Source organism: Oncorhynchus gorbuscha, linkage group LG10 (genome assembly GCF_021184085.1).
Source record: "Oncorhynchus gorbuscha isolate QuinsamMale2020 ecotype Even-year linkage group LG10, OgorEven_v1.0, whole genome shotgun sequence".
In the NCBI taxonomy this organism is placed as follows: Eukaryota; Metazoa; Chordata; class Actinopteri; order Salmoniformes; family Salmonidae; genus Oncorhynchus; species Oncorhynchus gorbuscha.
In genome coordinates this window covers 82,154,310-82,178,872 of record NC_060182.1, presented here as the reverse complement: position 1 = coordinate 82,178,872, position 24,563 = coordinate 82,154,310, and positions in this window count along the sequence as shown.

Below are 24,563 nucleotides of genomic sequence, written 5' to 3'. Positions count from 1 at the left end.
GAACAGTAGTGGAGAGGGTAGTAAGTTTTAAGTTCCTCGGCGTACACATCACAGACAAACTGAATTGGTCCACCCACACAGACAGCATCGTGAAGAAGGCGCAGCAGCGCCTCTTCAACCTCAGGAGGCTGAAGAAATTCGGCTTGTCACCAAAAGCACTCACAAACTTCTACAGATGCACAATCGAGAGCATCCTGTCGGGCTGTATCACCGCCTGGTACGGCAACTGCTCCGCCCACAACCGTAAGGCTCTCCAGAGGGTAGTGAGGTCTGCACAACGCATCACCGGGGGCAAACTACCTGCCCTCCAAGACACCTACACCACCCGATGTCACAGGAAGGCCATAAAGAACATCAAGTACAACAACCACCAGAGCCACTGCCTGTTCACCCCGCTATCATCCATAAGGCGAGGTCAGTACAGGTGCATCAAAGCTGGGACAGAAGCTGTTTTTCAGTCTCTCGATCTCAAGGCCATCAGACTGTTAAACAGCCACCACTAACATTGAGTGGCTGCTGCCAACACACTGACTCAACTCCAGCCACTTTAATAATGGGAATTGATGTAAAATATATCACTAGCCACTTTAAACAATGCTACTTAATATAATGTTTACATACCCTACATTATTTATCTCATATGTATACGTATATACTTGTACTCTATATCATCTACTGCATCTTTATGTAATACATGTATCACTAGACACTTTAAACTAAGCCACTTTGTTTACATACTCATCTCATATGTATATACTGTACTCGATACCATCTACTTAATCTTGCCTATGCCGCTCTGTACCATCACTCATTCATATATCTTTATGTACATTTTCTTTATCCCTTTACACTTGTGTGTATAAGGTAGTAGTTTTGGAATTGTTAGCTAGATTACTCATGGGTTATTACTGCATTGTCGGAACTAGAAGCACAAGCATTTCGCTACACTCGCATTAACATCTGCTAACCATGTGTATGTAACAAATCAAATTTGATTTAATATATGGAAAATGAGCTCTCAGTGAAGTAAGTACCAAAGCTGCCATGTAGCAAGTATATAAATAGCTAACGTATCTTAAAGCTAGGTGGCCTACTTAACCATAGAGTTGATATCATGCATGTGTTATGCAGGTGAATGAGGACCCAAAAGCGACTTGGCGAAAACAGAGTTTTTAATCCAGTAAGATACTTAACAAAACAAAAGGCATAATACTACTCGTAAAGACGAGAACAGACTGGAGACTTGATCAAGAACTGCGGGTTGCCTCGGGAAGGCACTTGAACCTAGCAGACTCAGACACCTGCTCACCACGCAGCATCTGAGGGAAACACGACACGACAGGGCAAAACATAGACACAGCACGGTGAATATAGACAAGGATCCGACAGGGCAGGTACGGAAAACAAGGAGAGAAATAGGGACTCTAATCAGGGAAAAGGATCGGGAACAGGTGTGGGAAGACTAAATGATTGATTAGGGGAATAGGAACAGCTGGGAGCAGGAACGGAACGATAGAGAGAAGAGAGAGCGAGAGAGTGAGAGAGGGAGGGGAGAGAGAGGGATAGAAAGAGGGAAAGAACCTAATAAGACCAGCAGAGGGAAACGAATAGAAGGGGAAGCACAGGGACAAGACATGATAATTAATGACAAAACATGACAGTACCCCCACTCACCGAGCGCCTCCTGGCGCACTCGAGGAGGAACCCTGGCGGCAACGGAGGAAATCATCAATAAGCGCGAACGGTCCAGCACGTCCCGAGACGGAACCCAACTCCTCTCCTCAGGACCGTAACCCTCCCAATCCACTAAGTATTGGTGACCCCGTCCCCGAGAACGCATGTCCATGATCTTACGTACCTTGTAAATAGGTGCGCTCTCGACAAGGACGGGAGGGGGAGGGAAGACGAACGGGGGTGCGAAGAAAGGGCTTGACACAGGAGACATGGAAGACAGGATGGACGCGACGAAGATGTCGCGGAAGAAGCAGTCGCACAGCGACAGGATTGACGACCTGGGAGACACGGAACGGACCAATGAACCGCGGAGTCAACTTACGAGAAGCTGTCGTAAGAGGAAGGTTGCGAGTGGAAAGCCACACTCTCTGGCCGCAACAATACCTTGGACTCTTAATCCTGCGTTTATTGGCGGCTCTCACAGTCTGTGCCCTGTAACGGCAAAGTGCAGACCTCACCCTCCTCCAGGTGCGCTCACAACGTTGGACAAACGCTTGAGCGGAGGGAACGCTGGACTCGGCAAGCTGGGATGAGAACAGAGGAGGCTGGTAACCCAGACTACTCTGAAACGGAGATAACCCGGTAGCAGACGAAGGAAGCGAGTTGTGAGCGTATTCTGCCCAGGGGAGCTGTTCTGCCCAAGACGCAGGGTTTCTGAAAGAAAGGCTGCGTAGTATGCGACCAATCGTCTGATTGGCCCTCTCTGCTTGACCGTTAGACTGGGGATGAAACCCGGAAGCGACTTGGCGAAAACAGAGTTTTTAATCCAGTAAAGATACTTTACAAAACAAAAGGCATAATACTACTCGTAAAGACGAGAACAGACTGGAGACTTGATCAAGAACTGCGGGTTGCCTCGGGAAGGCACTTGAACCTAGCAGACTCAGACACCTGCTCACCACGCAGCATCTGAGGGAAACACGACACGACAGGGCAAAACATAGACACAGCACGGTGAATATAGACAAGGATCCGACAGGGCAGGTACGGAAAACAAGGAGAGAAATAGGGACTCTAATCAGGGAAAAGGATCGGGAACAGGTGTGGGAAGACTAAATGATTGATTAGGGGAATAGGAACAGCTGGGAGCAGGAACGGAACGATAGAGAGAAGAGAGAGCGAGAGAGTGAGAGAGGGAGGGGGAGAGAGAGGGATAGAAAGAGGGAAAGAACCTAATAAGACCAGCAGAGGGAAACGAATAGAAGGGGAAGCACAGGGACAAGACATGATAATTAATGACAAAACATGACAGCATGCCTTTACTTCAGCAGATTGTAATTTAGAAATGATGGCCTACAAATCTATCAGAATGATTAAAGGTTGTTTCAATGTTTGATTATCGTCTGTAATACTTACCTTGTAAGGTGTCATAATGGATTTAAAAGTCGGTACAGTTAGGCTAACTTCAAATACGTAATTGCAGTTTATCCTTATCATAAAAGTATTCAAAGTGTTGCGCTATTGGCCATTATCTATCATGCCTGACTATTCGCCTATATTGAATGATATGAGGTTTAGGATGAATATGGTGTAAAGGCTAATGGTAATTTGCTATGTTTGAAATGTGACACCTACACTCTCATATAACACAGATCAGACAGTGGTGAGTGAGGAGTTTCTCTTAGGGAGGGAATAAATAAAAAAACATCAACTTGTGGTTGTTGACAGGATCATTTTTAATAAATGATTGTCTTATGAATGTGTTATGGAATCCTATGGAGGTATCCTTCCAATAAAGTGCTCCTTTATGTCCTCTGAGATGATAAAAGCAGCATGGTTATACAAGCATGAGGTGTACCTGTGGATGTATTTCAAGACCTACCTTCAAACTCAGTGCCTCTTTGCTTGACATCAAGGGGAAATCCAAAAGAAAATAGCCAAAACCTCAGAAAATAAATTGTAGACCTCCAAAAGTCTGGTTCATCCTTGGGAGCAATTTCCAAACACCTGAAGGTACCACGTTCTGTCACAATAATGAGTGAAGAGGTGTGGAGTCAGGCGCAGAGAGCAAAAGATGTGGGAAAAACAACACGCTTTAATGTCCCGGAAACATAACATGTACAAAAGTGAAAACACAAATGAACAGAAATATAAACGGACAGCGTGAAACCCAAAATGCAAACAAAATACACTCAACCAACGAAACAGACGAACAAGCCCGCACGAAACAGAAGCGGGCTAAACAGACTATATATAACCCTATCCTAACAACCAAAACTAGAAACAGGTGCTACCAATTAGACAAAACTAAACGAACACAGAACAACGGATCGGCGATAGCTAGTAGACCGGCGACGACGACCGCCGAGCGCCACCCGAACAAGAAGGGGAGTCACCTTCGGTAATATTCGTGACAGTACCCCCCTCCTGACGCGCAGCTCCCGCAGCGCGCCGACGTCGGCCTCGGGGACGACCCGGAGGCCGAGGCGCTGGGCGATCCGGACGGAGGCGATGGAATTCACTAGAATATCCCTCGCCGGAACCCAGCACCTCTCCTCCGGACCGTACCCCTCCCAGTCGACGAGGTACTGCAAGCGGAGAGGCAGGTTTCGGGTCGAGAGCCAGACCTTGTCCCCAGGTGCAAACACGGGGGCCTCACTGCGGTGACGGTCAGCGCTCTTCTTCTGCCTTATACTCGCTTGGTGTAATGACTCCTGGACTGCCCTCCAGGTCTCCTTAGAGCGCTGTACCCACTCCTCCACCGCAGGAGCCTCAGTCTGGCTCTGATGCCACGGTGCCAGGACCGGCTGGTACCCCAACACGCACTCAAATGGTGACATGTTGGTAGAAGAGTGGCTTAGTGAATTCTGGGCTATTTCTGCCCAGGGAATATATCTTGCCCACTCGCCTGGCCGGTCCTGGCAATACGACCACAGAAACCTACCCACCTCCTGGTTAACTCTCTCCACCTGACCATTACTCTCCGGGTGATACCCTGAGGTAAGGCTGACAGAGACCCCCAGACGTTCCATAAATGCTCTCCAAACACGGGAGATAAATTGGGGGCCCCGATCAGAAACTATATCCTCGGGCACCCCGTAGTGCCGGAAGACATGGGTGAAAAGAGCTTCCGCAGTCTGTAGGGCCGTAGGGAGACCGGGCAATGGGATAAGACGGCAGGACTTAGAGAACCGATCCACAACGACCAGGATAGTAGTGTTACCCTGAGAGGGGGGGAGGTCAGTAAGAAAATCCACCGAAAGATGGGTCCACGGCCGTTGTGGCTTGGGAAGAGGTTGTAATTTACCTCTTGGCAGGTGTCTAGGAGCCTTACTCTGGGCGCACACCGAACAGGAGGAAACATAGAATCGCACATCCCTCCTCAAAGTGGGCCACCAGTACTTCCTCTCAAGACCTCTCACTGTCCTATAAACACCTGGGTGACCCGACGAGGGTAGACAATGAGCCCATCGAATCAATTGATCACGAACAGCCAGCGGCACGTACCTACGACCCTCCGGACACTGTGGAGGCATAGGTTCCCCCCTTAGTGCCCGCTCGATGTCCGCGTCCACATCCCATACTACCGGTGCCACCAGCTTAGCTGCCGGAATGATGGGAGTAGGATCGATGGACCTGTCCTCAGTGTCATAGAGTCTTGACAGCGTGTCAGCCTTAGTGTTGAGGGAACCTGGTCTATATGAGACAGTGAAACGAAATCTGGTGAAAAACATGGCCCACCTTGCCTGACGAGGATTCAGTCTCCTAGCTGATCGGATATACTCCAGGTTACGATGGTCAGTCCAGATAAGGAAAGGGTGCTTAGCCCCCTCAAGCCAGTGTCTCCACACCTTCAGGGCCTTAACCATAGCCAACAACTCCCTATCCCCCACATCATAATTCCGCTCCGCTGGCCCGAGTTTCTTAGAAAAAAAGGCACAGGGGCGGAGCTTCGGTGGCACACCCTAACGCTGTGAGAGCACCGCTCCAACCCCAGCCTCGGATGCGTCCACCTCTACTATAAACGCCAAAGAAGGGTCCGGATGTGCCAACACCGGCGCCTTAGTAAACATCGCCTTCAACTTATGAAAAGCTCCGTTCGCCTCTGCTGACCACTGTAAACGCACCGGTCCCGCCTTCAGCAGTGAGGTAATAGGGGCAGCTACCTGACCAAAACCCCGGATAAACCTCCGGTAGTAATTGGCAAATCCCAAGAACCGCTGCACCTCCTTTACCGTGGTCGGAGTCGGCCAATTACGCACGGCCTTAACGCGGTCACCCTCCATTACCAAACCAGAGCTGGAAATACGATAACCCAGGAAGGAAACTGATTGTTTGAAAAACTCACATTTCTCCGCCTTCACATACAGGTCATGCTCCAGCAGTCGTCTAAGAACTTTACGCACAAGAGATACATGCGCAGAGCGTGTAGCGGAGTAGATCAAAATATCGTCAATATAAACCACTACACCCTGTCCGTGCAGGTCTCTGAGTATTTCATCCACGAAGGATTGAAATATAGCTGGAGCATTCTTTAAACCGTATGGCATGACGAGGTACTTATAATGGCCCGACGTAGTGCTAAATGCAGTTTTCCACTCATCTCCCTCCCGAATACGCACCAAATTATAAGCACTCCTGAGATCCAGTTTAGTGAAGAGCTGCGCTCCGTGAAATGATTCCACTACCGTAGCAATGAGAGGTAGTGGGTAACTAAAACCCACTGTGATGGAATTTAGACCTCTATAATCAATACACGGACGCAAACCACCATCTTTTTTCTTCACAAAAAAGAAACTCGAAGAGACAGGTGACATGGAGGGCTGAATGTACCCCTGTCCCAGAGCCTCGGTGATATAATTTTCCATAGCCACCTTCTCCTCCTGAGACAAAGGATACACATGACTCCTGGAAAGTGCAGCGTTAACCTGGAGATTTATCACGCAATCCCCCTGCCTATGGGGTGGTAATTGGGTCGCTTTCTTTTTACTGAAAACGATAGCCAAATCATCATACTCAGCTGGAATGCGCACGGTGGAAACCTGGTCTGGACTCTCCACCGTTGTAGCACCGATGGAAACCCCTACACACCTGCTTGAACACTCATCAGACCACCCCTGTAGAGTTCCCTGTTTCCACGAAATCGTAGGATTATGAATAGCCAGCCAGGGAATCCCCAGAACAACTGGAAACGCAGATGAATCGATAAGGAACAAACTAATTCGCTCCTTGTGATTCCCCTGCGTAATCATCTCCAACGAAATTGTGGCTTGCTTCACCAGCCCTGACCCTAATGGTCGACTATCTAAAGAGTGCACGGGAAAAGGGGGGTTTACTTTTACTAACGGAATCCTCAACCTCTGAGCGAGTCCGCGATCTATAAAGTTTCCAGCTGCGCCTGAATCTACCAGTGCCTTATGCTGGAGAGAAGGAGAATAATTTAGGAAACAAATTAATAGGAACATGTGACCAACAGGAAACTCTGGGAGAGTGTGGTGCTTACTCACCTGGGGTGACCGATGAGTGTTCTGCCTGCCCTCATGATTCCCAGATGAATTCCTCCAGCACCGACCAGACGTGTGCCCTCTCCGGCCACAACTGGTACAGGAGGAGCTTCCTCCTCCGATCTCCCTTGATGCGGTACCTCCTAGCTCCATCGGAATAGGGGCAGGAGGATCAGGAGGTAGAACTGACAGGACCCTTTCAGAACGTCCACGAGCAGCTAGCAGATGGTCCAACCGGATCGACAGGTCTATCAGTCCATCCAGGCCAAGTGTAGTATCCCGACAGGCCAGCTCCCTACGGACGTCCTCTCTCAGGCTACACATGTAATGGTCTATCAGGGCCCTGTCGTTCCACCCTGCTCCCGCAGCCAAGGTCCGGAACTGCAGCGCGAAGTCCTGCGCGCTCCTCATCCCCTGTCTCAGATGGAACAATCTCTCACCTGCCGCACGACCCTCTGGAGGGTGATCGAACACGGCCCTGAAACGGCGGATGAACTCCGGGTAGTTGTCTCTCGCCGAGTCGGGCCCGTTCCAGACCGCATTAGCCCACTCCAGGGCTCTACCAGTCAGGCAGGTGATGAGGACCCCTACTCTCTCCTCCTCTGAGGGGGCCGGTCGAACGGTGGACAGGTAGAGGTCTAATTGCAGCAGGAATCCCTGGCACCCTGTCGCTGCTCCATCGTAATTCCTCGGAGGCGTCATGTGCAGAGCGCTGGAACCGGATCCAGATGGGGCAGATGGTAGAGTTGCTGGTGGGAGGGTCGGTGGAGTAGTAGGGAAACCATTCCTCTCCCAACGATCCATCCTCTCCATCATCTGATCCATCGCTGATCCTAGGCGATGGAGGATGGATGTGTGATGTTGGACTCTCTCCTCCATAGTGGGAAGAGGAGTGGTCGCTGCTCCTGCTGACTCCATATTTAGGGTGCGGGCTTCTGTCACAATAATGAGTGAAGAGGTGTGGAGTCAGGCGCAGAGAGCAAAAGATGTGGGAAAAACAACACGCTTTAATGTCCCGGAAACATAACATGTACAAAAGTGAAAACACAAATGAACAGAAATATAAACGGACAGCGTGAAACCCAAAATGCAAACAAAATACACTCAACCAACGAAACAGACGAACAAGCCCGCACGAAACAGAAGCGGGCTAAACAGACTATATATAACCCTATCCTAACAACCAAACTAGAAACAGGTGCTACCAATTAGACAAAACTAAACGAACACAGAACAACGGATCGGCGATAGCTAGTAGACCGGCGACGACGACCGCCGAGCGCCACCCGAACAAGAAGGGGAGTCACCTTCGGTAATATTCGTGACACGTTCATCTGTACAAACAATAGTATGCAAGTATAAACACCATGGGACCACGCAGCCGTCATACCGCTCAGGAAGGAGACGCGTTCTGTCTCCTAGAGATGAACATACTTTTGCGCGAAAAGTGCAAATCAATCCCAGAACAACAGCAAAGGACCTTTTGAAGATGCTGGAGGAAACAGGTACAAAAGTATCTATATCCACAGTAAAACGAGCCTCCCTTCCTATAGAAAAGTTGTGGGCAGAACTGAAAAAGCGTGCCATCTCTGTCAGGAGGAATGGGCCAAAATTTACCCAACTTATCGTGGGAAGCTTTTGGAAGGATACCCAAAACATTTGACCCAAGTTAAACAATTTAAAGGCAATGCTACCAAACATTAATTGAGTGTAAGGTGTACGTCATCTTCCGACTTCAAATGTATATTGTATACAGTTGAAGTCGGATTGTCACGCCCTGGTCGTAGTATTTTGTGTTTTTCTTCATGTATTTGGTCAGGCCAGGGTGTGACATGGGTTTTTGTATGTTGTGTAGATAGTGGGATTGTAGCTTAGTGGGGTGTTCTAGGTTAGTCTATGGCTGTCTGAAGTGGTTCTCAATCAGAGGCAGGTGTTTATCGTTGTCTCTGATTGGGAACCATATTTAGGCAGCCATATTATTTGGTTGTATTGTGGGTGATTGTCCTGAGTGTCTTGATGTCCTTAGTCTGTGTTAGTTTGCACCAGTTAAGGCTGTTTCGGTTTTTCACTACGTTTATTGTTTTGTAGAGTTTGTGTTTTGGATTTGTGTTACGTTGTGTGATTTAACATGGATCACAATATACACGCTGCAGTATGGTCCGACTCTCCTTCACCACATGAAAACCGTGACACGGATGTTTACATACACCTTAGCCAAATACATTTAAACTCAGTTTTTCATAATTCCTGACATTTTATCCTAGTAGAAATTCCCTGTCTTAGGTCAGTTAGGATCAGAACTTTATTTTAAGAATGTGAAATGTCAGAATAATAGGAGAGAGAATGATTTATTTCAGCTTTTATTTCTTTCATCACATTCCCAGTGGGTCAGAAGTTTACATACATTCAATTAGTATTTGGTGGCATTGCCTTTAAATTGCTTAACTTGCGTCAAACATTTCAGGTTGCCTTCCACAAGCTTCCCACAATAAGTTGGGTGAGTTTTGACCCGTTCCTCCTGACATAGCTGGTGTAACTGAGTCAGATATGTAGGCCTCCTTGCCCGAGCATGCTTTTTCAGTTCTGCCCACAAATTTTCTATGGGATTGAGGTCAGGGCTTTGTGATGGCCACTCCAATACCTTTGTTGTCCTTAAGCTATTTTGCCACAACTTTGGAAGTATGCTTGGGGTCATTGTCCATTTGGTAGACCCATTTACGACCAAGCTTTAACTTCCTGACTGATGTCTTGAGATGTTGCTTCAATATATCCACATAATTTTCCTTCCCTCATGATGCCATCTATTTTGTGAAGTGCACCAGTCCCTCCTGCAGCAAAGCACTGTAGCAAAGCAACATGATGCTGCTACCCCCGTGCTTCACGATTGGGATGGTGTTCTTCGGCTTGCAAGCCTCCCCCTTTTTCCTCCAAACATAACGATGGTCATTATGACCGAACAGTTCTATCAGACCAGAGGACATTTTTCCAAAAAGTATGATCTTTGTCCCCATGTGCAGTTTCAAACCGTAGTCTGGCTTTTTTGAATAGTGGTTATAGAGCAGTGGCTTTTCCCTTGTATGTATATGTGTATAACGATAAGAAAGAGGTTGAACAGACTCGTAATAAGGGTTGCAACATTGGCGGCGGATCATTTTAGAGAGTGTCCAGGTTGTCTAGCCCAGCTGATTTGTAGCGGTCCAGATTTTGCAGCTCTTTCAGAACATCTGCTCTCTGGATTTAGGTGAAGGATAATCTGGGGAGGCTTGGGCAAGTAGCTGCAGGGGGTGCAGAGCTGTAGGCCGGGGTTTGGGTAACCAAAGCATGGCCAGCCGTAGAGAAATGCTTTTTGAAATTCACGATTATCGTGGATTTATCGGTGGTGACAGTGTTACCTAGCCTCAGTGCAGTGGGCAGCTGGGAGGAGGTGCTCTTATTCTCCATGGACTTTAGTGTCCCAAAACGTTTTGGAGTTACAGGATGCTAATTTCTGTTTGAAATAGCTCACCTTTGCTTTCCTGACTGACTGCGTGTAATGGTTCCTGATTTCCCTGAAAAGTTGCATATCGCGGGAACTATTCGATGCTAGTGCAGTCCGCCACAGGATGTTTTTGTGCTGGTCGAGGGCAGTCAGGTCTGGAGTGAACCAAGGGCTATATCTGTTCTTAGTTCTACATTTTTTGAAAGGGGCATGCTTATTGTGTCGGCTGGAGTGGTGTAAAGCTCGCTGCCGTTGGAGTCTGGAGCAGTGGAAACGCATCCTCTGGAGTTATGAATCACATTTCACCATCTGGCAGTTCATAAGACAAATCTGGGGTTTTGGCGGATGCCCGGAGAACGCTACCTGCCCCAATGTATAGTGCCAACTATAAAGTTTGGTGGAGGAGGAATACTGGTCTGTGGCTGTTTTCATGGTTCAGGCTAGGCCTCTTAGTTCCAGTGAAGGGAAATTTTAACTCTTCAGCATACTAGACAATTCTGTGCTTCCAACTTTGTGGCAACAGTATGGGGAAGGCCCTTTCCTGTTTCAGCATGACAATGCCCTTGTGCACAAAGCGAGGTCCATACAGAAATGGTTTGTTGACATTGGTATGGAAGAACTTGACTGGCCTGCACAGAGCTCTGACCTCAACCCCATCGAACCCCTTTAGGATTAATTGGAAGGCCGACTGCGAGCCAGGCAAATCGCCCAACATCAGTGCCCGACCTCACTAATGCTCTTGTGGCTGAATGGAAGAAATTCCCCGCAGCAATGTTCCAACATCTAGTGAAAAGCCTTCCCAGAAGAGTGGAGGCTGTTATAGCAGCATAGGGGGCTGACACTCAATATTAATGGCAATAATTTTGGAATGAGATGTTCGAGTAGGTGTCCACATGCTTTTGAACATGTAGTGTAAATCCGAGGCACCCCAGCTTAGTCAGGGCAAGTTGTGAGAGAGATTAGTCAAACACAGTAATCTGGGAAGCGTATGTCCTGCTTTGTTTGTCCCATAAAACCCGTGAGAGGAAGTTAGTGAAGTCTCAAACAGTTGAGCTGAACTGGTCTGGGGTGCTTTTCTTAGAACAGAATGCATGGAACCCAGAGGAGATTCTAACATTGTAATTTGTTAATTCTAATTAATTCCGAGGGAGAGTTGCTGCTCTGAGAGTGAAGAGGAACTCAGTCTGTCATGGACACAGCAAGGAACTCAGACTTTCGTTGATATGTACAAAGGTAAATAAAACCAGTCTACTCTGTGTTCTGGTTATTAAGCTGCTGTTCCACATCAGATACTATTTCCTCTGTAGTTATTGTTGATTTTTTGTGAGGGTGGATGTGTAGCAGTTGTATCAGAATGTTCAAGTAGGATAAACCAGGCTAGAAACTATGCAATATGTTGATTAAATTGTTGTTAAGATGAGGTGTAAGACGACCAGAGTGTTTGTAGTGAGTCAAGAACACATTCGGAAGCGTAGCCTAATAACAGCTGTTGTAAGACCTCAACTCAGCCAATGTGCATTTTGTATTTCACCACTGAGTTTCAAAGACTCCTGACGATACCATACTTTCCTTTTTACACTAGAGACGAATTTGAGTAAGAATTGTATCTTGTTTGGTGTAATTCATTCAGAAGAGAGTGTGATGGGGTTGGAAAGAAGGACTAAAAAGCAGTGTTAGAGGAAGAAACACATGTATTTGAAATGTTAGGCCTAAAGCTCCCCTCAAGAGGGCGCACTTGCCATTTCAAAAGAATAAATAGAACATGTTTTCTATCATCACTGAGTGTGACTGACAGGTTTTTACTGAACTGGCCTATTGCATTCATCAACAATTATATAAACTCCCTCTACAAACAGTCCTTGATTTGCTGCTAATCTTTAAAATAAATGTAATTGAAACTGGGAGCCCATTGGTTCATAGGCAGTTACTTTGAACTTCTTAACAAATAGGTTTGCCAAAAACATGAATTTCTTACCATTTATTTGACTTGATTTTAATATTTTCCCAAACTTATATGAATCATTATTGCAGATTGTATTAATACATAGAGATGTGATAGTGGTGGTAGAGTCCTCCTTTTAACAGTGTGACGTGTTTAACAAAGTAATTTGAATAATTAAATGTATTCCTTCATAGGGGATTGCTGCATGGCAGCTGGTGACAAAAACAGGTATTAGATATTGCAGCAATCAAGAACTTTGACCAGGTATGCGTTTACCTTGTGACAGTCGTGGCTACAGCGGAATATGGCAATTCCCAACAGTATCCCCTCTGTTAATTTGAGTTGCCTCAGTCTACCAGCGTGTTTGTTGTGTTAGCGACATGCTGATGTATCCTGCTCCAACTCTGCTTGTCCTACCACATCCTAGTGCAGGAGGGTGGAGCCCAATGACTGGAGCAGGATGTAGCGGCTCACATATCCTTATATTAGCTCATATAAAGAGGACGGTGTCAGCTTGTCTGTAACAGGCACCTTGTCTAGAGTACACATGGAGGCATCGTAGCTCATATTTTCAGCTGTCAGTCAGTCCTGAGCCCCTGCGGGTATCCAGTCACACCCCCCAGACCCTGGTGGACATGGAGTCAACACACACGGCAGACAGGAAGATTTGCTCCTAGGTCCCAGCCTCTTCAACCTCTGAAACATCGCACTGTCTCAATCAAGTCCAATCTGGCTTTGGGTTTATTTAATCTTTATTTAGTAACCTTTTCTACAGAGTTTGTGTCTGCAAGCCGTGATGGGCTCTCAGTCAGATCCTACTGGTCCTAGTTGGTCATCAGTAAGCCTACGAACAAATCCCCAATTCTCTTACAAAAAAAAACAAGAAGTGCTTTGCGGCGTGGTGTCTGCATTTATCTGACACACTTTAATGAGGCTGACTCGCTTTAATGAGGCTGACGCAGGTGGTAGAATAGGTGTCAAATATTTGTCTAACTTGTCTGAATGTTGGGACATGAATATGCTTTGAGGATTATCCTGTGTTCTATTCAAATGATTGTGTCCATCCATAGTTAAGCAACAGTCAGAAATAATGAAGACTGGTTCCTACGTGTCAAAAAAAGTTTAACTTGACATGTTCTGTTTTGCAAATGGTGAGAATCTGCTGCATAAATACTGCAATAGAAGTCATGTGGTTTATCAGAGATCAAAAGATTTGTGACTTAAATATATGTATGCTGCTTAGGCTAGACCTATTTATTATTATATGGAAATTGATTTAATATGTGTTTGCCTTGACCACTAAAAAGTGGATGTTCAATATGAAATCATAGCGTTGTCTATTCATTTGAGGGGTTCATTTCCCAACGAAGCAGCTAGTCTGTTCTGTTCCAAATAAAGTGTCAGGGTTACTGTTGCATTGGGCTGAAATTGTAGTTGATTGTGTCTTTAACACACAGTATCCAAAAGACAGCTTTTAGAACTCTGCTGACTTAAAAAAACATTCCCCACCAGAGAATTCAAAGTACCTTCAAGAACGGGCCAAATAACAAACAATGTAATGTTTCCTAGGGAGTTGAATTGAACAGGGAGAGAAAAGCTACAGTCCCAGAGAGCTTTGTTCTTAGCAGGTGGATTGACCTTTGCCCTAAACCTTACTCCCTCCCTCTTAGCATCAGTTTCCCAGGAAATGTAGTGTCAGTGATACTAACAGAAGAAACATGGGTTCTAGTCTTCCCCCATCACTCCTGACTCTCTGCGAGGTCCCTCCAACACCCAGCCAGCCTCTCACTAATTCCCCGCTCCACCGGGGCACTTCACAGGGACAAGAGGCAGGCTATCAGCACGTTTGGGCTTCCATGTGGGTCTGATTGAAGTCCTGAAATCCTTGGAATTGAGTGTGGTGTGGCCTAACAGTCCATCCCACTCCCTAAGTGGGTGGTCTCACTCTGAGCAGTAGGCATGCACACAGGCACAGGGATTCCTTAGCCTCTGTCCCTCTTTGTCTCCCTGTGTTGGTTTAGGGAATAGACACAGGGTGGGCACTGTTAAAATGGTGACTGGGGTGATTATTCTGATCTGGGAGAGACCGCAACACACAGTCTCTCGCTCTCGCTTGCCAGCCCAATGCCCTGTGAAGGAGTTGGAAGAAATTCACCAAGCAAGTGGCGTATTGTTTAGTCCCTACTGGGTATCTCAATAACATTGCAGCAGTATTGTGCAAATTCTGCATTGCAAGTCAACCGCCAGCAACCCTGGGTTGGTGTTTCTGGCGATACACCCGATCACAGCCTATGAACCATCAAGCAAAACAAACAGGGCTGGCCATGCACTGAACCACAGATGCTTTGAGAACTGTTTGAACAGGGGAGCAATTAAAATGGTCACTGCTGTGGCCCATGCTCAACCATCAAGTGCTAATGAGGACCGCTTGGTTATGCTGTTGCTGTCGGACCTGGGTTCAAATATTATTGGCTTTCTTTCACATACTTACTGTAGTTGATTAAGCTTGTCTGGAGTACCAGAATGAATGTGTTTACACATGTTGGGACTATTCCATTCTGCCAGGCTAGCTCAATCAAGCAATTTGAAGTTAAACCAATATTATTTGAACCCAGGAGGGATTGGTTGGTTGTGCTAGATATGATCACCCCCTAGCCCAGTGGTTCTAGGGACCCCTGGGGGTACTTGGCCAATACATAGGGGGTACTTGAGAACACTCATGATACCATAGGCCTACTGGTAAAATACATAAGGGGTACTACTGGCAGAGCAAAATTCAGTCGGTATGGTAACCGAAAAAGGTTGAAACAACTGCTCTAGCCCTCAGACACGTCCCCCCCCCCCCCCCCCCCAGAGGAGCCCTGCAAAGAACAATGGTTCTGCAAGACAGGTTATCTCCCATCTCCCTAAATCTCCTTCACCCTCATTAGCTACAACTTATAGCAAGGCATCTTAGTCACTGAAACGTTTCTCCTTTGGATAGAAGCCTGGAATGTTTGAGGGGGGCGTCCCAAATGGCACCCTATTCCCTACATAATGGACTACCCTATGGTCCCTGGTCAAAAGTAGTGCACTAAATAGGTAATAGGGTGCCGTTTGGGATGAAGACTGTGTGTTGATTCTAGAGCTGGGCAACTTGTCTCCTGCTGGTTGTTCTAAAGGACAGGTCGATGCCAGAGCATCGCTCATCTTTTGCGAAGCGCTTCATTTTGGATTCAGTCTTAGTGCATAGCAAACGTTAATGTTTAAAAGCATGTTAGTAGAGGGATTTTCTCAGCAAAAACCAACACCCCAGTATAGAGTCCTCCTTAACACTAAAATAATAATTGCATGCGTGTGTGTACACATTGCGAATCCTCACATTGAAATGTAGTACCTAATGGATTCTGGGCCTAAAAGCAGATGAGTTAGGCTAAAATTTGTATAGTCCAAAATTATGTTCAATTAGGGTGCTGCTGACTGTCCATCACTACTGAGTAGCCTAACAGTTACATAAAAAAGACTGTGTACGGTTACATGCACACAATAATGTGATTATTGTGGATAATCAGATTAATGTATAAGTTTTAGTCAAACTATTATATGCTTTGCAATAACATTTTCCCTAATAGTCACGTTTACATGGACTGAAATCTGAAATCAGTGCATGTAAACATACTTACTGAGTAGGTTTACACACACACTAATAATTAGATATTAAACTCATGTCAGTAGGCAGATTATGCAATAAGCAGAGTAAGGGGTTTAAATTACTATCTTAATAGGTGTAAGGTCAAAATCGAAGTAAGCATACACCGATTAAACACCTGGTTTTCTGAGCAACCTTTCGAATTATTAGAACACGTAAATACCTTTAATCAGCGTTCCGAACTCAGAATCAAATACCAGTCTCAACGTCAACAGTGAAGAGGCGACTCCGAGATGCTGGCCTTCTAGGCAGAGTTCCTCTGTCCAGTGTCTGTTCTTTTGCCCATCTTAATATTTTATTTTTATTGACCAGTCTGAGAGATGGCTTTTTCTTGGTAACACTGCCTAGAAGGCCAGCATCCCGGAGTCACCTCTTCACTGTTGACTTTGAGACTGGTGTTTTGCCTGTACAATTTAATGACGCAGCCAGTTGAGGACTTTTGAGGCGTCTGTTTCTCCAACTAGAAACTGTTAATGTACTTGTTCTCTTACTCAGTTGTACACCGGGGCCTCCCAATCATCTTTCTATTCTGGTTAGAGCCAGTTTACGCTGTTCTGTGAATGGAGTAGTACACAGCATTGTACGAGATCTTCAGTGTCTTGATAATTTCTCGAATTGAATAGCCTTAATTTCTCAGAACAAGAATAGATTGAGTTTCAGAAGAAAGTTATTTGTTTCTGGCCATTTTGAACCTGTAATTGAACCCACAAATGCTGATGCTCCAGATACTCAACTAGTCTATAGAAGGCCAATTGTATTGTTCTTTAATCAGAACAACAGTTCTCAGCTGTGCTAACAATTGCAAAAGGGTTTTCTAATGCTCAATTAGCCTTATTAAAATTATAAACTTTGATTAGCTAACACAATGTGCCATTGGAACACAGGAGTTATGGTTGCTGATAATGGGACTATGTACGCCTATGTATATATTCCATAAAAAATTACAACATTAACAATGTCTACACTGTATTTCTGATCAATTTTATGTTATTTTAATGGACAAAAAAAATGCTTTTCTTTCAAAAACAAGGACATTTCTAAGTGACCCCAAACTTTTGAACGGTAGTGTATAATGTCAGATTCCATATTGATTTGAATTATTCAGTTCATCAATTACGCGAAACAAGCAGTCTAATACGGTTTGAAGGAAAATTGACATTTTCTTTTCCAAACAAGAACTAATGTAGCCAAATATGCCTGAACTTATTATTTACTTAGGGATGAGCCAAGGTTGGTCTCCTCCTGTGGAAAAATAATTGGAAGATTACAATATTATTCATCATTTGTATAGGATGCTAAACAAACAACTGTCTTATAACTGAAATAATTTAACATGTTGCATAGAACAGTATGCAGTTGATTTGAATGCGTAGTAAGTTTTGATATAAGGAGGAGAGGAATAGAGAGTGAGTTGGTTAGGGGGATACCTAGTCAGTTGTATAACTGAATTCCTTCAAATGAAATGTGTCTTCCGCATTTAAGCCAACCCCTCTGAATCAGAGAGGTGCAGGGGGCTGCCTTAATCGACACCCACGGCGCTCGGGGAACAGTGGGTTAACTGCCTTGCTCAGGGGCAGAATGACAGATTTGTACCTTGTCAGTTCAAGGGTTCGATCCAGCCACCTTTTGGTTACTGGCCCAACGCTCTAACCACTAGGCTAGTTGTTGCACCTTACTGCAGCGTTCTTCAACCTCCGCTCCCCAGGCTGGCACCGGTCCCTGTGATGTTGCTGATCAGTCCCTCAGTTGGTTAGCTGACACAGATTTAGTCCGTCTTGCATTGCTAATATTGTTAATATAATTAAGGAAGGATGAGGACTGTCCCAAATGTCACCATATTCCCCTTAAAATGCACAACTTTTGACCAGAGCCCAAGTCAAAAGTACACACTTAGAAGGAAAAAAAGGTGCCATCTAGAACCTGAAAGGATTCTTCGGCTGTCCCCATAAGATAACCCTTTTGAAAAAACGTTTGGTTCCAGGTAGAAGAGAGGGTTCTACCTGGAACCAAAAAGGGTTCTCCTATAGGGACAGCCAACGAACCCTTTTGGAACCCTTTTTAGTAGTGCACTATAATGTGAATATGGTACCATTTTGTAAAGCTGGTTTGCAGGTTTCTGGAATAAAAGATTGAGCGATCCTGGGTTACTAGATCGAGACATAGAAAGGAGTGTATCTGTCTGCTGATGAGTATTTAGCCCTCTGGTTGATAGATCCAGTCATTATTCAGGCATTACATTCCCATTAAAGCCTCTGTTAAACTCAAAGCATTGGCTGTATAATTGCATGATCGCTTTAATTCAGAGAAAGTATATTGGATGATGTGAGTGACACTAATTAGAAATCTGATTATCTGCACTGTATTTGCTCTCTTGTTTGCTTAGCTGATAAAGGTTTGTCATCTTTATTCATCCAACATTATTAAGAATTTAAACAATTGCTTTATAGTGACTAAGGCCATACAGATTGTGAGGGGTTGTTTTACAGGTACTTTCAGCCAAGCTTGATTCACTTTGTAAACGGTGTGTTTGGATAAATGGTGTTAGACAGCACTACATTCAAAATGCAACCGTTTTAACCAATATACTTTTTGAGTACTGGTAAGCGGTGACTATTTTTACTGTTACTCAAATAGATTTGATTTGAAATTGTAACTATTCATATAGATAGCCATACTTTTACATTTCAATTTACCATCCGTGTGATTCAGTGCAGTGCCTTTGGAAAGTACACATTTTGTTACGTTACGGCCTAATTCTAAAATATATATTTTTTTATTATCTTCAGCAATCTACACACAATACCCCATAATGACAAAGCCAACAACAGGTTTTAAAATGTTTTGCAAATGTATTAAAATGTAAAAACAGATACCTTATTTATATAAGTATTCAGACCCTTTGCTGTGAGACTTGAAATTGAGCTCAGGTTCATCCTGTTTCCATAGATCATCCTTGAGATGTTTCTACAACTTGATTGGAGTCCACCTGTGCTAAGTTCAATTGATTGGACATGATTTGGAAAGGCACACACCTGTCTATATAAGGTCCCACAGTTGACCAGTGTATGTTAGAGCAAAAATATTTATGAGGTTGAAGAAATTGTCCATAGAGCTCCGAGACAGGATTGTGTCGAGGCAAAGATCTGGGGAAGGGTACCAAAAAATGTCTACAGCATTGAAAATCCCCAAGAACACAGTGACCTCCATCATTCTTAAGACTCTTCCTAGAGCTGGCCGCCCGGACAAACTGAGCAATCGGGGGAGAGGGGCATTGGTCTGGGAGGTGACCAAGAACCCGATGGTCACTCTGAGAGAGCTCTAGAGTTCCTCTGTGGAGATGGGAGAACCTTCCAGAAGGACAACCATCTCTCTGCAGCACTCCACCAATCAAGCCTTTATGGTAGAGTTGCCAGACGGAAGCCACTCCTCAGTAAAAGGCACATGACTGCCAGCTTGCAGTTAGCCAAAAGGCACCTAAAGACTCTCCGACCATGAGAAACAAGATTCTCTGGTCTGATGAAACCAAGATTGAACTCTTTGGCCTGAATGCCAAGCGTCATGTCTGGAGGAAACCTGGCACCATACCTACGGTGAAGCATGGTGGTGACAGCATCATGCTGTGGGGGTATTTTTCAGCGGCAGGGAGTGGGAGACTAGTCAGGATTGAGGCAAAGATGAACGGAGCAAAGTACAGAGATATCCTTGATGAAAACCTGCTCCAGAGCGCTCAGACTGGGGTGAAGGTTCACTTTCCAACAGGACAACAACTAAGCACACAGCCTAGACAATTCATGAGTGGCTTCGGGACAAGTCTCAATGTCCTTGAGTGGCCCAGCCAGAGCCCGGACTTGAACCCGATCGAACATGTGCAGCAACATTCCCTGTCCAACCTGACCGAGCTTGAGAGGATCTGCAGAGAACAATGGGATAAATTTTCCAAATACAGGTGCGCCAAGCTTGTAGAGTCATACCCAAGAAGGTTTGAGGCTCTAATTGCTGCCGAAGGTGCTTTTTAAAATTAGCAAAACATTTCTAAAAACCTGTTTTTGCTTTGTCATTATGGGGTATTGTGTGTATATTGAAGAGCGGGAAAAAACATTTAATCAATTTAATAATAAGGCTGTAAACTAGGGGTCTGAATACTTCCGAAGGCACTGTACATATTGAGGCTATGCATCATTTTGAAAAGGGGTTTACTAAAAGTGCCTGTGAAAAGGGGTTTACTATTTCTCCTAGTCACTTTATTTGCAAAGGATTTGGAATCACGATGACTTTTTCAAGCAGGGATATTATCATTCATATCCTGATTAACAATAGAAGCAATGCAGCAAGTAAAATCACAGTTTTTTTCTTCTCCCGAGTGTGATAAGATATTCAGGGGTTTATCTAGCAGAGTCTGTGAGAGGGCTTCATGCTCTAACTTATTCGCACTGCACAGCTGTCACACCTCCAAAGGATTGGGAAGGATGGGCTTGCTTTCCACACAGCTGTCACACCTCCAAGGGATTGGGAAGGGTGGTCTTGCTTCCCTTGGCTCTCCACAAGCCTCACGGCTGCTGGCTTTTCCTCGCCGAAAATTTGCTGGATCTATCTGAAAATGAGGCACTCATCCCGGATGATTGTACAGGTCATTCCTCCTGGCCCCCCCTTAATGCTGGGAGATCAGAGCTACTAGTCCTGATGACAGACTGCCACCCAGAATGGATCCACCCAGCAGAGGATCTGCATTGGTGCGGCTTTCACCATGCTTTCTCCTCTTCCCCAGGGCTCAATACAATAATCAATATCACTGAGGCTGAGCTTCCGATAGTTAGAGATCTCATAGTCCAATTCCTCCCTCTCAGGGCCCCCAGTCTCCCATCAGAAAGGCACTAAGCCTAAGTATAGACCTAATCAAGGTGAAGGCACACATTCACCGACTATGATAATGCCACTTTTAAGAATGTTTACATATCTTGCATTACTCATCTCATATGTGTATACTGTATACTTCACTATCTATTCTTTACTATCTATTGCATCTCAGCCTGTCATGCAGGTGAAAGAGGACCCAAACGCGACTTAACAGAAACAGAGTTTATTAATGTTCAAAACGGAATAACAGAAATCCTCTAGATTTGTAGAGGGGAAAACAACTGGAGAAGCGGCCACAGACTGCAGGTCGATTCGGGTAGGCGCAGGCCGTAGTCGACTGAGACACCTGCTCACACGCAGCGTCTGATGAAGGCACAAAACACGACAGGACAGGGTGATACACAATCACGGCAAAAACACGACAGGACAGGGCGAAACGCAATCACAGCATGGTGAATACAATACAAGGAACCGACGGAACAGGAACGGATCACAAAGGAATAAATAGGGACTCTAATCAGGGGAAAGGATCGGGAACAGGTGTGGGAAGACTAAATGATGATTAGGGGAATAGGAACAGCTGGGAGCAGGAACGGAACGACAGAGAGAAGAGAGAGCGAGAGAGTGAGAGAGGGAGGGGGAGAGAGAGGGATAGAAGGAGGGAAAGAACCAAACAGGACCAGCAGAGGGAAACGAATAGCATGGGGAGCACAGGGACAAGACATGACAATAAATGACAAACATGACAGTACCCCCCACTCACCGAGCGCCTCCTGGCGCACTCGAGGAGGAATCCTGGCGGCAACGGAGGAAATCATCGATGAGCGAACGGTCCAGCACGTCCCGAGACGGAACCCAACTCCTCTCCTCAGGACCGTAACCCTCCCAATCCACTAGGTATTGGTGACCCCGTCCCCGAGAACGCATGTCCATAATCTTATGTACCTTGTAAATAGGTGCGCTCTCGACAAGGACGGGAGGGGGGAGGGAAGACGAACGGGGGTGCGAAGAAAGGGCTTAACACAGGAGACATGGAAGACAGGATGGACGCGACGAAGATGTCGCGGAAGAAGCAGTCGCACAGCGACAGGATTGACGACCTGGGAGACACGGAACGGACCAATGAACCGCGGAGTCAACTTACGAGAAGCTGTCGTAAGAGGAAGGTTGCGAGTGGAAAGCCACACTCTCTGGCCGCAACAATACCTTGGACTCTTAATCCTGCGTTTATTGGCGGCTCTCACCGTCTGTGCCCTGTAACGGCAAAGTGCAGACCTCACCCTCCTCCAGGTGCGCTCACAACGTTGGACGAACGCTTGAGCGGAGGGAACGCTGGACTCGGCAAGCTGGGATGAGAACAGAGGAGGCTGGTAACCCAGACTACTCTGAAACGGAGATAACCCGGTAGCAGACGAAGGAAGCGAATTGTGAGCGTATTCTGCCCAGGGGAGCTGTTCTGCCCAAGACGCAGGGTTTCTGAAAGAAAGGCTGCGTAGTATGCGACCAATCGTCTGATTGGCCCTCTCTGCTTGACCGTTAGACTGGGGATGAAACCCGGAAGAGAGACTGACGGACGCACCAATCAAACGACAGAACTCCCTCCAAAACTGTGACGTGAATTGCGGGCCTCTGTCTGAAACGGCGTCTAACGGGAGGCCATGAATTCTGAATACATTCTCAATAATGATTTGTGCCGTCTCCTTAGCGGAAGGAAGTTTAGCGAGGGGAATGAAATGTGCCGCCTTAGAGAACCTATCGACAACCGTCAGAATCACAGTCTTCCCCGCAGACAAAGGCAGACCGGTAATGAAGTCTAAGGCAATGTGAGACCATGGTCGAGAAGGAATGGGGAGCGGTCTGAGACGACCGGCAGGAGGAGAGTTACCCGACTTAGTCTGCGCGCAGTCCGAACAAGCAGCCACGAAACGGCGCGTGTCACGCTCCTGAGTCGGCCACCAAAAGCGCTGGCGAATAGACGCAAGAGTGCCTCGAACACCGGGATGACCCGCTAACTTGGCAGAGTGAGCCCACTGAAGAACAGCCAGACGAGTGGAAACAGGAACGAAAAGGAGGTTACTAGGACAAGCGCGGCGCGACGCAGTGTGTGTGAGTGCTTGCTTAACCTGTCTTTCAATTCCCAGACTGTTAACCCGACAACACGCCCATAAGGAAGAATCCCCTCGGGATCAGTAGAAGCCACAGAAGAACTAAACAGACGGGATAAGGCATCAGGCTTGGTGTTCTTGCTACCCGGACGGTAAGAAATCACAAACTCGAAACGAGCGAAAAACAACGCCCAACGAGCTTGACGGGCATTAAGTCGTTTGGCAGAACGGATGTACTCAAGGTTCTTATGGTCTGTCCAAACGACAAAGGAACGGTCGCCCCCTCCAACCACTGTCGCCATTCGCCTAGGGCTAAGCGGATGGCGAGCAGTTCACGGTTACCCACATCATAGTTGCGCTCAGATGGCGACAGGCGATGAGAAAAATAAGCGCAAGGATGAACCTTATCGTCAGACTGGAAGCGCTGGGATAGAATGGCTCCCACGCCTACCTCTGAAGCGTCAACCTCGACAATGAATTGTCTAGTGACGTCAGGAGTAACGAGGATAGGAGCGGACGTAAAACGTTCTTTTAGAAGATCAAAAGCTCCCTGGGCGGAACCGGACCACTTAAAACACGTCTTGACAGAAGTAAGAGCTGTGAGAGGGGCAGCAACTTGACCGAAATTACGAATGAAACGCCGATAGAAATTAGCGAAACCTAAAAAGCGCTGCAACTCGACACGTGACCTTGGAACGGGCCAATCACTGACAGCTTGGACCTTAGCGGAATCCATCTGAATGCCTTCAGCGGAAATAACGGAACCGAGAAAAGTAACGGAGGAGACATGAAAAGAGCACTTCTCAGCCTTTACGTAGAGACAATTCTCTAAAAGGCGCTGTAGAACACGTCGAACGTGCTGAACATGAATCTCGAGTGACGGAGAAAAAATCAGGATATCGTCAAGATAGACAAAAACAAAAATGTTCAGCATGTCTCTCAGAACATCATTAACTAATGCCTGAAAAACAGCTGGCGCATTGGCGAGACCGAACGGCAGAACCCGGTACTCAAAATGCCCTAACGGAGTATTAAACGCCGTTTTCCACTCGTCCCCCTCTCTGATGCGCACGAGATGGTAAGCGTTACGAAGGTCCAACTTAGTAAAGCACCTGGCTCCCTGCAGAATCTCGAAGGCTGATGACATAAGGGGAAGCGGATAACGATTCTTAACCGTTATGTCATTCAGCCCTCGATAATCCACGCAGGGGCGCAGAGTACCGTCCTTCTTCTTAACAAAAAGAACCCCGCCCCGGCCGGAGAGGAAGAAGGCACTATGGTACCGGCGTCAAGAGACACAGACAAATAATCCTCGAGA